Here is a 14,430-nt window from a genome sequence, read left to right on the forward strand (position 1 = left end):
CTCACTCACAGAGCGGCTGGAGCAGCTAAAAAAGAAAACTCTCGTTGGTTTTTAGAAAAACCAAAACTAAAGAATAGTACTTTGACTAACCACTGAGCGCCACCTAAGCACATAAACTCATTTAAAGCAGTTGAAATTGCTGATGGAGTATTAGAAAATCTTGAAATCCTTGGAGAAAATGACTAAGTATAAGTGAAATATTGTGGTAGATTATAAGCATTTAATCTATTTCCTTTTCTTGGCTTTATCTTCTACTCTTTGAATAAATTAGGATATAGTCTCCTAAGTCTCCTAAAAAATAATAACAATGCTTAATAGTTTCAATGAAAAATTCTTTGTTTTTAGTCCCCTATCATAAAAGAGAATAGAATGGATTTTTTGGAAATAGATTATATGATTGTAATCCACTTCTATATTTAAATCATATAATATGTTTACTTTTTGACCTAGATTAAAATGATGATCATTATTCTCAATTGTGATTTGACTATATGTATAAACTGTCTTCATGCTTATGACTTGAAAAATACTAAACTGATGAGATTATTAGTCACATGACCTTAGATATGACCCTCACATCACGCTATCACCAACATTTTTTATAATTAGTGTTGATATTCACTGATTTCCAATTACTGAAAATATTGCCTCCTATGAGTATTCCACTATTGAATGCATGTTAGTAAAAGAGATTGTTTATGCTGAGAATTGTTTCACACCAATTCGTCTTTAGATATATTTAAAGATATTTAATATCATCCACAGCGCGCTCAATTAAATTGTTTAGTTTCGGCTTTCAATTTAAAAATCTTTACCCTTGCTACTATATAGCCTGCAGGTTCATGTACCTCACAGAATAAAAAAAACATTTTGTACATTCGCACCCTGTTATTCGATGCGATGACACAATTTAACCCTTAATTTGATGTATATCGACGAAATCAATTTTAAAGACGGTTGCCAGCGGGCAAACAAACAATCCGCTTAATACAAACAAAGACGGACTCCGTGAAGCCAGCGCTGGGGCCAGTGACACTTCGCGCTATACTGACGAACCTTCCCGAGGGTGTGTTTACACTGCGCCGTTGTCCACATCTGAAGCTACGAAATGGAATGCAATCGCTGTGCAACTCAACGCGTTACATGAGTAAAATTTGTGTAATAAAATAAAAAAAAAATTAAAATAGTATAGGAAAAAGGATCTATGTAAACACAGCGACTAAACTCATAAACAAAAGTCAAGCACAAAATCAGTGTAAACATGCACTGTCAATTCCATGATTGTTTACTCCCAACTAAGAGCACCGATGAGATATTTTTGTGAAATGTAAATGTGTACATTTTGTTGGTTTCTTTCGACATCAAAAAGTGCAAACATCATAAATGAATTAATGTGAAATTCAATATTCCCAGCTAATTGATTTAACTGCCATGTATTCACTAATGCACTTTATTGTCTCTACATGGACTCGTATATAGTATGTTCTACCACTTGTGGATGGCTGCGTTTATATTTGTCTGATTTCAGATATCAAAAGTCAGCTTTGTACTAAAATAAATCCAATGATTTGCATTCATTATATTTTATTGCAATCATTCCATTGCAGTAATGAACATTTATTAATTGCGAAAAGTCCAATTAAGATTTGTTAAATTCACATTTACAATATCTTATAACCCAACTTATCTTATAGCCATACGTGCTGTCCTGGTGCAATTCATTTGCTGCCATAATTAAACTGTCAGAAGAATATTATCGAAAATGTTATCTGAGCAGAACAGATTCATTTAACCACATATTTATTGCATTATTTTGAACTCATAATAAACAAAGGAATATATTATTTATTCAACTTATCGTGTTTCAATTAGTGATTTGCAATAATTGCTTTAATAACGTCATGAACTAATTTTTGGCTTAAAGGATTGTAACAAAGTCTGAGCTTAATTTTGATTTGTTTGCTATCCTGTACGATTTGTGCACAAACTGGATCAAATTAATCATTTTCTCATTTCCGACACTATACTCCAATGAAGAAGAAACTTAATCTGCTTAAATCTTGTATAAGTTCAATTAATAGAATAATTTCCAATTTATTCATTTCAATAGTTAAGAGGTTGGTATCTGTACTCCTTAAAACCATGAAACAATTGGAAAAATATTTATTTTCTTATCTTTGATGCAATAACAGCTGTGAAATCCTCAACATCATAAATAAATGAACATAAAATTATTAATGATTTTTATTTTATGATTATGATTACAGAGCTGATCATAATTCTTTGATAGAATTATAGTCAGTTACGTTGGTAACAAGTATCTAATTTAATGGAACGATGAGCCTTATAAACTGATATAGTTTAGACTAATTTAGTAAAGCATATAAAATTTTAGCTTAACATAAGACATTCAAAACCCTGGTTGGGAGATGCCAACTTCAGATTGTCGCAACTCTTTCGATAGAATAGCGACAATCGAATTCAAATTTGTATTGATCGTCGTAGAAAATACTTCAAAAAACAATAAATCCATTTCCGCTGATTAAATACTGTGTTTTCAATATTAGGCGCATGTCTTAAGAAGAAGCCCTCGTATGCATGTATGAAAAAACGCCAGCCTGAATAGTGTTTGATTAGATTATTTTAATAACATCAAATCTTAGTACACTTTAATGAATATATGAAGTGATACACAACAATTGAAGAACTACGATTTTTGTTAGGATCTGCTTTCCGTATTAAAATATCTAAAGTCAGACTATATTGCCCAATTATATATTAAAGGATGTATGTACATCACGTATCACGAATTCGGATATTTGTTAAGATACACATGTCTTCATAAAGGCAGTGTAGTTGCCAGATTATATATGAACTGATATGCATCGCCTGAAGAATTAAGATCCTTTTTTTTTTAATATGCTCTTGATATTGGAACATATGTTTATACTATATCTGCTTATGCAGATTATATAAAAAAATAAATGATGGACATCACTTATTGAATTAGTATTCTTATTAGAATTGAATATGTTGTTAGGTTAGGTATTATTAATTAATAAACATTACTTTCCTTATTAGAATATTCGAATTAACATTTTTATTAGAATGATCTGCATTTTTTTAACGAGGTGTAACATATAGCAATCGAAAGCTCAAGTAGTTGTGAGACTTCTTATTACTTCTTGAGATCACCAATTTAGTATTTGGATAAGAAGCCTTTGGAGATCACAAATGGTTAGTTTCTTGTCGTCATTTTGTCAATTCACTACATTTTTCAGTCTATGTGTTTTCATTTGCTGTTATTGTAGTTGTGTTACTGCAGTTGTTCTTATTGCGAGCGGACTCCCTGATGATGCAAGTTGTGATAGAACTTGATCTAGAATGATTTGCTGTGATATTATATTTAATGGTTACATTACCAGATTATGTTTCAAGTAAGATAAGACACTTGCTCTACTCAGATCTCTTTTTGGATGTGTTCTTGATATTGGACCGCCTGCTGTCGGGTCATCTTGTTAGGTTATGTATTAATTGATGTTCATTTTCATTATACTCATTAGTCTTGAATTCTTGTTAGGATGCGCTTGTTGCAGTGTTGTCAGGTTATTATTCAGAGTTGCATTACTACATTATATTTGAAGTAGTATGGGTCACTTGTCCCTCTAAAATAATTGTTTGTATATGCTCCTGTTATTGGATCAATTGCTGTCATATTGGTTATATACTTATGTTATATATTAATTGAAATGCATCACTTACTGAATTGGGATTCTTGTTAGGATGCGCTAGTTCTGAGGAGTGATCTGCTGTCACTTTATATTGTATTTTTAATGCAATTTGTTATTTTATGCAAAATAAAATTAAATCGCTTGAATCAAATTTTTAAGAAAAATAAATTTGTTTACGAAGAAATCGGTAAATATGAAGAACAATAACAACTGAAAGAGTAAAAATAGTAGTAAAAAATGTGCTTGACTGAACACATTACGAATCTCAAATAAACGATGTGGTTTTTGCGCTTGTAACGCAAAATATATTTCAATTTTTTTTTTATTTTTTTTTTTTTGGTTTGTTGAGATACTTTCATTTGCAGGAAAAAGGACAACAATAAATTTAAAAGAAAAACTATTGTAAAAAAATTTTTAGTTTTATTTCATTTCTGTTCTTTGCTACTTTTTTTAAATGAAATTTGGTTGAGTTCCTCACTCCGCTCTGCTTTACTTCTATTATTTCATAGTGAATTGCACAAACGGAAATGTTCACACCAAAATTCATGGAAGGATGCGCTGAAATGGAGAAAAACAAGAAATCAATACGTTTCCTGTCCGCTGCGACGCGACACTGGTGCAATTTATTCTGCACTTTCCTTTCTTATTCGACTCAAGAATGGCGTCAGCTAAATTTCAAGAAAGTTGCTCCACTTTTTCCAACTTCAATTTTATTCATACTGGCTTAATTTCTTTGTCCTTATCATACTTTTAATTTGTACCTTTTACACTTGCTCTACACTCAGTTCGCTGTGGCTTGCATTCACCGCAAATGAGTGTTGCAAATGTATTTGTTACAATGTTACAATGTAACATTTTCCGGTTTCCGTTTTCCCTTTTACTGCTGTTACATGTTAACATAATTTGTCTCTGGCGAATAGCGTTCTCAGCGATTTCGTATGTCATAGCTGCCAATGCCACCCACTCACTCGACATTAAGCCCACTACAGTAATTCACTTAAAATTAAGCCAACTGCAATTAATTTTTGATTACAACTTAAGCTGACGCTGCCACTGCCATTGCCTCTGCCTCTGCTGCTCTCACTGCCTCCGTCACTAGCTTCCCGCACGCTTCTTCTGCTTATAGTGTTCACTACGAGAGCTGCTGCAGTTCGTACTTTACTTCAATAAAGCAAAAGTATCTCAGTGTGGCTTCTTACTTACAAAGCCGCTTGTTAATGCCACAACAATAAAAACCCAACACGATTTTGATGATTATGTGCAACTTCTTCTCGACAACAGCAACGTTAAGTATATTTAAAATAAAAGCATCAACAACATTAAATACATCAACAACATATAATGGCAACAATTGCTGAATTATTTCTCATAAAAGGGTTCCCAGCTCAACTGTTTCATTTCAGTTTTAGTTTGCTACTGAATATAATCGCTTAAGTATTTTCGGCTCAGAAAATACTTCTGCTCTTAAAAGCTTAAATAAAGAACTTAAATTTTATTTTAAATAAGTAAGAAGAGTATCCTTCAAACTTAAAATTACTTAACTTAAGTGTTGTGTCATTTAAATTATTTGCATTGCAGTGCAATGTAATTTTGAAAAGTGTTTAGAAATATTATTTTTTTTAATATTTTAAAATTATATTAGATAAATCATAGACCAAATAAAAAATGTATTCTTTATAGATACTGATATCTCAGAAAATTTTTAATGAATATCATTTGAATATCATTCTTAAATATTTTGATATTCTCGTACAATTGTTTAGAAGCAGTTGAATATATTGATCAGATATAATAGATCGTATAAAAATAAAATTATATATTTTTATCCCAATCCTAATCAGATATAATATGAGAGTTTTTTATAAATTTTGAAAATAATTATTTTGTAAAGGACGAAAGATCTAGTAGTCTAGTCCCATAAACTTAGCTAACCCTAAAACTAATTTTGGTGTTAACTCATAAATTAAGAAATAATTATTTTGTAAAATTAATATTTAATATTACTATCAAAAATTCAATTAAAATTGCATAAACTATTTATAAAATGGTTAATATGTATATAAAGTTAGGTCTAACACACAAAAAACTAAATTTTTATCATGTAATTAGACTGGGATATAACCATTTATAAATTATTCCAAAACATGAATTCTCAAAACCCTGTCTGTATCTCCTTAAATTTAAAATTTAATTTTTTTCTCAAGACAGGTCTTTTTGTTTTACAAAATGGTTGTGAGATCATAAATCATATGAAATTGGACCTTTTAAAAATTAAAATAAATGCCTTGTTGTAGTTCATAGATCTAGTTTAGAAAATATTATTCATAAAGTCTGATTTTAAGTTCAGCTTTATTGCTGATAATAATTATAATATTTATGTAAAAAGCGAAAAAATCATCTTAATATCCACTACAGAACGGTTTGCTCTTTTAAACAGATTACTGTGAAATATTGTTAACATAATATGAATCAGTAGGAATATAGGAAAGTGAGACGAAACCAGGTGGAATCTGGTTAGAAAACGTCGATCAGTTCGGATTAGATCAGTGTAAAGAAGTAGATGTTGTACAATCAGCAATACATTTAATGAAGAATTTAATTATTTGTGCGATTTCTATAGCAATGATGAGTGGGGAAGTTATATGCCTAAATCTGAATACAGTTAGAGCTGAACAGTGATATAATAGATATTCTGGTGTCTCTTCCTCGAGTTTTGAAGAACACGAACTATAGAAGTTTCGATGGAATCATATTGTATTATAGCATAGTATAGCATATTCCATAGTTCAGTGAGACCCGATATTATTTTAGATGCTACTCAAATTTTCCTGTAGATTGTCTGAATTTCTACATTTGGTGTATAAGACCCTTGACATCTGTCATGTTACTGTAGTATTTAGCAGCAGTTGTTTCGGAAGATTGTATTGAAGATGAACCGATTCTCGCTATCTCAGTATCCGCACAACGTCCTCGCATAATTCGAGATACGTCAACTAGAGTTATATGAGAGCTGCTAATTGGACTAAATAAAAACTAATTGGATTAGTAAAGGGTTTCGAAAGCACTGTTGAAATTCTTACTGAAGCACTTATAGTTGTAGTTTGATTTTTATGACTCCAAATATTGTTGTTAGATGTTTTCTAAGTCCACGAGATAGACGTAAACTTTTGATAGGTTTGCAGATCCAAAGTACTAAAGTATTCTTTCATCTTTTACTTTTATAAAATGCAATTGCTTTTATATTTGTGTTGATTAGGCAAAGTTTTATACTAGGGGATATATGATAGAAATTACATATCATTCTAAGTGTAATAAATGCACCTCCAACATTGATTGAATTGATTGTGGAAATAATAACATTGTGGGCAAATAGATATTCATCACATAGAGCTGGAAGATATATAACTAAATCATGGTTCCATAACCAAGTAATATAAATAACAATTAATAAAATCCGATTTTCAGAGATCGGATAAATTAATGAAACCCAACTACGACTAGTAGTGATGACATTTTAGCATAAGAGTAAATTATTTCAAAAAATAATGTTGAAAATTATGATATCTAATTTCCACAATGATGTTACCTAAAAGCTAGAAAAGTACACTTTTAACACAACATATTGTGTTAAGTTAATTTCAGTAAGTTATCCATTGTGGGTACCTGTTTATTTCTAATGTAGTAGTAAGTTAACTAAGAGTATGAGAAGTACACTTTCAGCATATTGAGTAAAGTTAATGGATTGGAAAATAGTATAAGGTTGTCCATGTAATGAGGATATTTCTAATAAGGGTTTGTATAACTGCAATAAATGATATTGACGATAATGAAGTATGATTAATCCAGCACCTAAATGAAGCAATCTCAGTTAATGCTGGGAAAACTATTCAGTAAAGGTCATAAGGTAAGGAAATATAACTCTGTAATGAAACCCAATTAATGAGTCACAATGTTACTAAAATAATTTATGTTTAGGATTTCTTATTATTTACCTAAAATCTGCACTTATTAAAAGCAAAATATGTAGTATCTTAAAGCAGCATTCATGAGAGTTTATGGAGTGGAAAACGTTTAATTATCTCAATTTTAAGTTCAACTTCAGTCAGGCATATTTCAGGAAGAGTTGTTTAGTATCTATATCAAGTATATTAGATATGTCCTTTAAAAACAAATGTCACTTAACTAACTCATTCTGTTGTTTGCTAACAAAGACATTTTTGGTAGTGATTGGAAGTTTGAGATTCTTTCGAATGCATGCGGATGAATGATAAAGCAAAAGTAGCTCATTGTCTGCGCACCTCGCCAATCGCGTAATGCAGTGAAATCTGTTACATTTTTCAACTTTAAATAAACAAATCTCATGCGGAAAACTCGCACACACGTTTGATCCTGCAGGAGCCAGAAAATGGAGCAATGGCAGCTGACTTAAATGCACGAAAATTCCTTCGAACGATACGAGAACAAAACAAAATAATTGTTATGCGCATTTCTTGGTTAAAAGCGGAATTATTTAAGGCACTTTTTGTAGATGCGGAATGTTGTTTTTACTACTCGTAATGTTCGTTTCAGTTTTTATGATTGTTTTTGTTTCTGTTTTTGTTTTTGTTTGTTTTATTTAAATTGTTTTCAGTCAAATTCCTTACCGGCGGCGGCAGAATTTCGCAAATATTTCCTGAAGGTAAGTTCAGATACGGGTGCAATGCACAATGAGTCACGCCGAAAACGTCAGTCCTGAAGTAAACATGCACATAAATTTCATTATTTTGCATTGAGTCAGTAAAAGCATAAAAAGAGTAGCGAAGTAGCGAAACAAAAACATAAGTAAACTATTAGGTGAACGTGAAAAAAATATCTAGATACAAATGCATCTACAACGGAATGGCTGGGTGGTATGTACGAGTGCTATAACTGAACTATAAAAGGGCGGTTACACGTATTTGCGAGTAATGTTTTTGCAACACGGAAGCTTTTTGCTAAATTACATTTCTACAAGTACTTTAATGTATGCAAATAAGTAGGCGAATGAGTTTTTTATACATCACAGCAACACAAACAAAAAACAAAAAATAGAATATATGTATAGAAAATCCCATGCTAAATATATACCATAGATTTATGCTTATTTCAAAATTAACATTTTAATTAATTATTCACAATTAGTTAATTGAAGCGATACCCGCAAATTTAATTCAATAGAATATTCTGCGGAATTTCAAAGCGCGTGAAATAGAGCACAAGCCGAAATATTAATCAGCGAATGTATAAGCTAATATAGATTTATTTACGTAGCTATTTTTATCTAATTTAAAATCACAGTTCTTCCACACAAATTCACCATAATAAGCCTATATCCTGCAACACCGGCACGAGTGTGCTCGCCTTGAGCGCCGATATCAATCGCAGGAAATAGCAAATATATTCTAATAACAACTGCAGCTACGCCGACTACGCCGACTACGCCGACTAACGTGGGCGTTCGTGCTTGTCGGCAGATACGCCCACAATTTATTGGAAACCGCAATTTCCGCACAAACAGTTAATTTTAAAGCGCAGACAGTGGCGGCTCGTATTAAGTCCTTTCGTCTCCTGTACTTTTATCACACATGGTGAATCACTGCCGGTGCGAGTTGTTATTTGCTGGCATGCTTCTAAATTCGCGGAAGTGTGTGTATGCAAAGGTGTTATAATAGTATCTGCCAGTATTTTGTATCTTTACAGTTATTTGCACTGGTTCAAACCGCACCTTTCGGTCCTGTTTGTACGGAAGCGATAACACTCAACAACGGATGTAAGTCGCTTATTTGATTATATATAGCTCTACATTTTGTACACTGAGACTAATTACCAAATAATATTTTTATTTACTTGAATCTGGCAGAAATTTGAATTATCGCAATGAAGTTAATAATTTTTAAATAAAATCTAAATTTTAAATTTAACCAGAAATGCACTTTAAATAATTACGAACGATGGCTATACATTGTTCTAGAAAGTTTGGTATCAATGTGCCTTGGTACTGCTATCGGTATAACTTTGAATGCAATCTTGGCATAGAATTATTTAATGCTTCAAATCATGATTTTGTAAAGCTCCACTAAAATATATTATCAAAGAATGTCAGTAGCCCTCCAGCGCACTTCTGCATCAGTAAACATCAGCGCTTTCTGATCCAAGTGCACGAATGGATCACAAAACCGAATCTTATGTAAGAGTTTAGGACGCTAATATCATTGCAATAAATAAAGAATTATACATTCTTTGATTTTTAAAGTATATAAGTTAATTCTTATTAATTTTAATGATGATTGCTATAAGAGATGTTGGAAGCTATAACTTAATAAATACTTTTAGAAGCATGTAAATTATCGGAATTCTTATATATTCACTCAATATCATGCAATTGTCCAATCAAGCACGAAAAAATAAAATCTAAGAATGGATATCATTATAATTTGCAGGCCTACAAGAACGAGTTTAGAACTTTCGCAAGAATCAATTAAGCTACATCCAAAAGCTGCTAGATTAAAGAATAAGATTCATTGCAGAAATTGCCAAAGAATATTGAAAAAAGAGACAAACTTACCTAAGTTTCAGTTTAAGTTTAGTAAGTCACTTTTCTGTTCTGGATCTGGGCGATACTTAGATGATAAGCCAAGTATTCTATATCTATTGGTTGCAGGACGATCAGAACAACGTTTGGTCTACTGACTGTCTTTCTGCCCTAATTATGTTGAAGCTGTTTTAAGTTAGTGCACTTAAGCACTTATATTCTTTTTTAACTCGATGTATTTTTAAAACCCCTCTTTACACCTTGACTAGATTATTGTTTATCACTTCATCAGACTAAGCAATAATTCAATAATTGACCTCAGATGTTGAAGCTGTTTTAAGCTACTGCACTTAAGCACTTATATTCTTTTTTAACTCGAGGTATTTTTAAAACCCCTCTTTACACCTTGACTAGATTATTGTTTATCACTTCATCAAGCTAAGCAATAATTGACCTCAGATCTGCATACCTCCCCGAGGAGCCTGTAACCATTCAGAGATTTGATAACGCGGTATTGGTAAGTCTGTCAGTTTTCGCAAATAATTTCATGGTTCTATCCTTTATTTTTTTTTGATCGGATCAATCTTGAGGTCGCTGAGGATGTCATTAGTTCTAATGTACCATGGAACTTTGAAAAGTCTTCTCAGCGCCTTGCTTTGTGCAATTTCTAGCTGGCGCCATATATTTGGATTAAAAAATTTTTTTTATAATTAATTTTATTATTTCAATTGACATGAAAATGTTTTGTAAATTATTAGTGGAAACAAAATGAAATTTATTTCTTTTGCACCACCAAGTCATAAAAATGTATTCTTTCTTTTTATTTAATTATTGCTTCAATAATAATAATTATTAATTTTTAGATTTAATCAAACTAATCCTCTATTTCTCAATAATTTTTAAAATAAGTATTCACAATTTAATAAAATTTAAGGAATTTACAAATCCCTAACTCCTCCACTCCTCCATGTCAGCAATCCGAGTAATTTCCATGAAAATTGTTGTTAATTCCTTTCATTGTTGTTTGTACAGGAAACATATTTTCTCGAGATCCAATAAATTTCGGTAGTGGCATTTAGCAAAATCAATACGAAACAATACACTAAGATGTGTAATATGAATAATTTACTTCGGCCTGATAATTCAAATATAAATGACTCGTAAATTTGAGAATCTAGGTTGTATGAGCACAATTGCAATTATTCAATTCCAGCTCATTTGGACTTAAACTGTAGAAGCTCTAAATAACTTCAATATTCAAGTCTAAACATTTGCTTTTTGGTTGCATTTAAGAGCACTGAGCAAATGTGCGAAACAAGGAAACAAGCCCAGGAAGGATGTGTTTAATGTCCAGTCAAACACCACAGTTCAGGAACAGTGGCAGGCTGCAACAAAAGTAGCAACAATGTTGCATTCAGCAAACAGTGCTGCAAACAGATGCAAATAAACCAACAAACAAAGCCGGCTTAATACCAGCACATGAATAAATTGCTTTTCAATATAAGTACGTAATTTACATGCAATATGATGTTGATGTTGACATGGTTTTCAGTGAGTTGCTGTTTTGTTATTGATGTTGTTGTAGATATTGTGGTTGATGGCCTGCAATTCATCAGATTCCTCTTTAAGATTTCTAAGCAACTCCATGGAGATGTCATTTCAATGATAAGAATATGCAATCAACTTGAAAATACACAAACAGGATATTAAATGCGTTGCCTGATGCATGAAAGTGTGATTGCATATTTGCAAGTGGCATATGAGCAAGGACATGGGTAAATAAAAACTTTACAAATTAATATAACAGTCCTTGCAAAACAAGTGATGCGATGAGTAAAAGATTAAACATTTCTGAATTGCAACAAGTCCAGTTCAAAAAATTTTCACAACTATTTTTAACTAATCTTCTTCTTTTATTTTCTTATTTGGTAGAAAATAATGGCATACGTATATTAGGGGAAGGTTTTTCAAGTGAAATCTTCCTTGAAATATTTCTTACCATTTTAAATTAGATGTAATAGATTTTTCTCAACTGCATATTTTCATACGAAAATTCGAATAAAATTTTAAAATTCGAGACTTAAACGGGTCCCTGTGTATGCCTCACGTAGAATCGTACCTATTTTTCATATTAACATTATTTTTCATTAAAATTAATAATTTCCCAAAAAGATAGATATGCGATAACCTTTAAAACCCAATGAAAATCTTTTCATTTATAATAGAAAATGAAAGCATCATTTATCCAAAACAGACTTCGAAAGGCAACGAAAACTTATTTATTTATAATAGAAAATCATATCAGACAATTGAAGTAATCTTCTGATATGGCCGATATAGTTGATATGGATAATGGTCTTACTCCATTAATTTTTATCTCCATTTCTATGAGTATCTATTTGCAAAGCTGGTACCGTTTTACTTCTTGGGCTGGCTGTAATGTAAACCGCACATGTGGTTCTGTGAATAAGTAAAACACTCGATCCAAAGCGAATATAATGGAGTTATAGTAAGACTTGCTAATGCAAGGGACATAGGATCAGAAGCAATTTTTATTTTGCCTTTAAATAATGCTTATTTTGAAAATGATAGAATGCAATAATCTTCATAAGATGTGCTAAAACTCCTTATCAACTTAGCTATTAGTCGTTAGCTTATAGTTTCTTTTTTAAAACGGGTACATCCAAAGCAATAAATAGATATAGCTTGCGTATAATACTGTTTCTAAGCAGAAAAATGTGTTATTCTAGCAAGGAGGACCTTTTCAGGTTCTATGATAACACCATCCCATCAAAAATAGTCATTGATAAGCTGAGTTTATAGGGGCTCATGTTACCAGAAATCGTTTGAATGCTTTTATCGTTAAAAAAAATTATTAATACGGAAAGCATCATTTATCTAAAAGAGGCTTCAAAGGCCAATGTATTTTTGGGTCTATACATTTTTTTAAAGCAACTTAAATGTAACGCCGAAAATGATTTTTAGGTAATAAAGAAATAAGACCAAACCTGACTTCACGAGAGTCAATAAGAGGCATCTGACAACGTAAATATATTTAAAAATAGAATATATTCCATGAACACTTATCTATAATCAGTGGTTTATCTACGGAAGGTATTAAGTGTTAGATGTGTCCTCTTGATAGTATAAAGAACAGTTAATATGTTGCTAAAAAATATTTTCTAGTAAATACCGCAGAAGGTGTGATCCGGACCACGCTATATGCTAAATATGATAGTTTGAAAATTGGGATTCAAGACTGTTTACAATCGATTAAAAGCAGCAACACGTCTATGTTTCTGAGCATTTATTATTTTATGTAATCCAATAGGGAACATTAGTTCTTGCAATATGCAACTAGGAACAATTAATGAATTCATCTGCAAATTCCGAGCAGCAATCTGTAGTCAACTTATCTGACTTCAACCCACGAAAGTCAATCGACGGAACCAAAAAGCAACAATTGACACCATTCTTTCGAGATCCGCACTTTACACTATTCATCCAAAAAAATAGGTTTGGAGGGATTGCAAGACCAGATAAGTGTTATGTTTATAATGCTTCAACTATCATTTTTAATTAAACAATTTTCTATGATTTATGTAAAAATAAAACAATTTAAAAGTAATTCGTTTTACTTTTTTAAATTTAAATTTAATTTAACACTTTATATTGACGAAATTATTTTAATGAACTCGCGGCAAATTTTTCACTTAAACAGATGGAGCAACTCATAATGAGAGACCACAATTTCGGCCTACATTGTATGGTTTCTGGGCGGAATTATTTCAGTAATGTACGCAAGTAGTTGTCTTGTATTTGCATTTATTTCCAATTAAATGTTAAACACCTCTCAAAACCGAGCCCACAAAAACAAACAAAATTTTAATTGTACATTTTATGATTGCTGCTGTTGTTGAGCTCCGTGTTCTGATAGGTACTTCCCATCAATCCGAAACCACATGCAGACCAACTGCAATTTCGGTTTTGTCTGTTTTCACCTTTAATTCGTATGTTAAGTTTGTGTTAAGCATACATTTTTGAAATTCCCCACAATTTTGATGGTCCTGACCATTTGCTGCGCCATTTGGCCACAAAACGGAAAAATGCCGAAAGCAGTTAATTTAGTTTCATTTTATAAAATTCGCA

Source organism: Teleopsis dalmanni, chromosome 2 (genome assembly GCF_002237135.1).
Source record: "Teleopsis dalmanni isolate 2A chromosome 2, ASM223713v2, whole genome shotgun sequence".
NCBI lineage: Eukaryota > Metazoa > Arthropoda > Insecta > Diptera > Diopsidae > Teleopsis > Teleopsis dalmanni.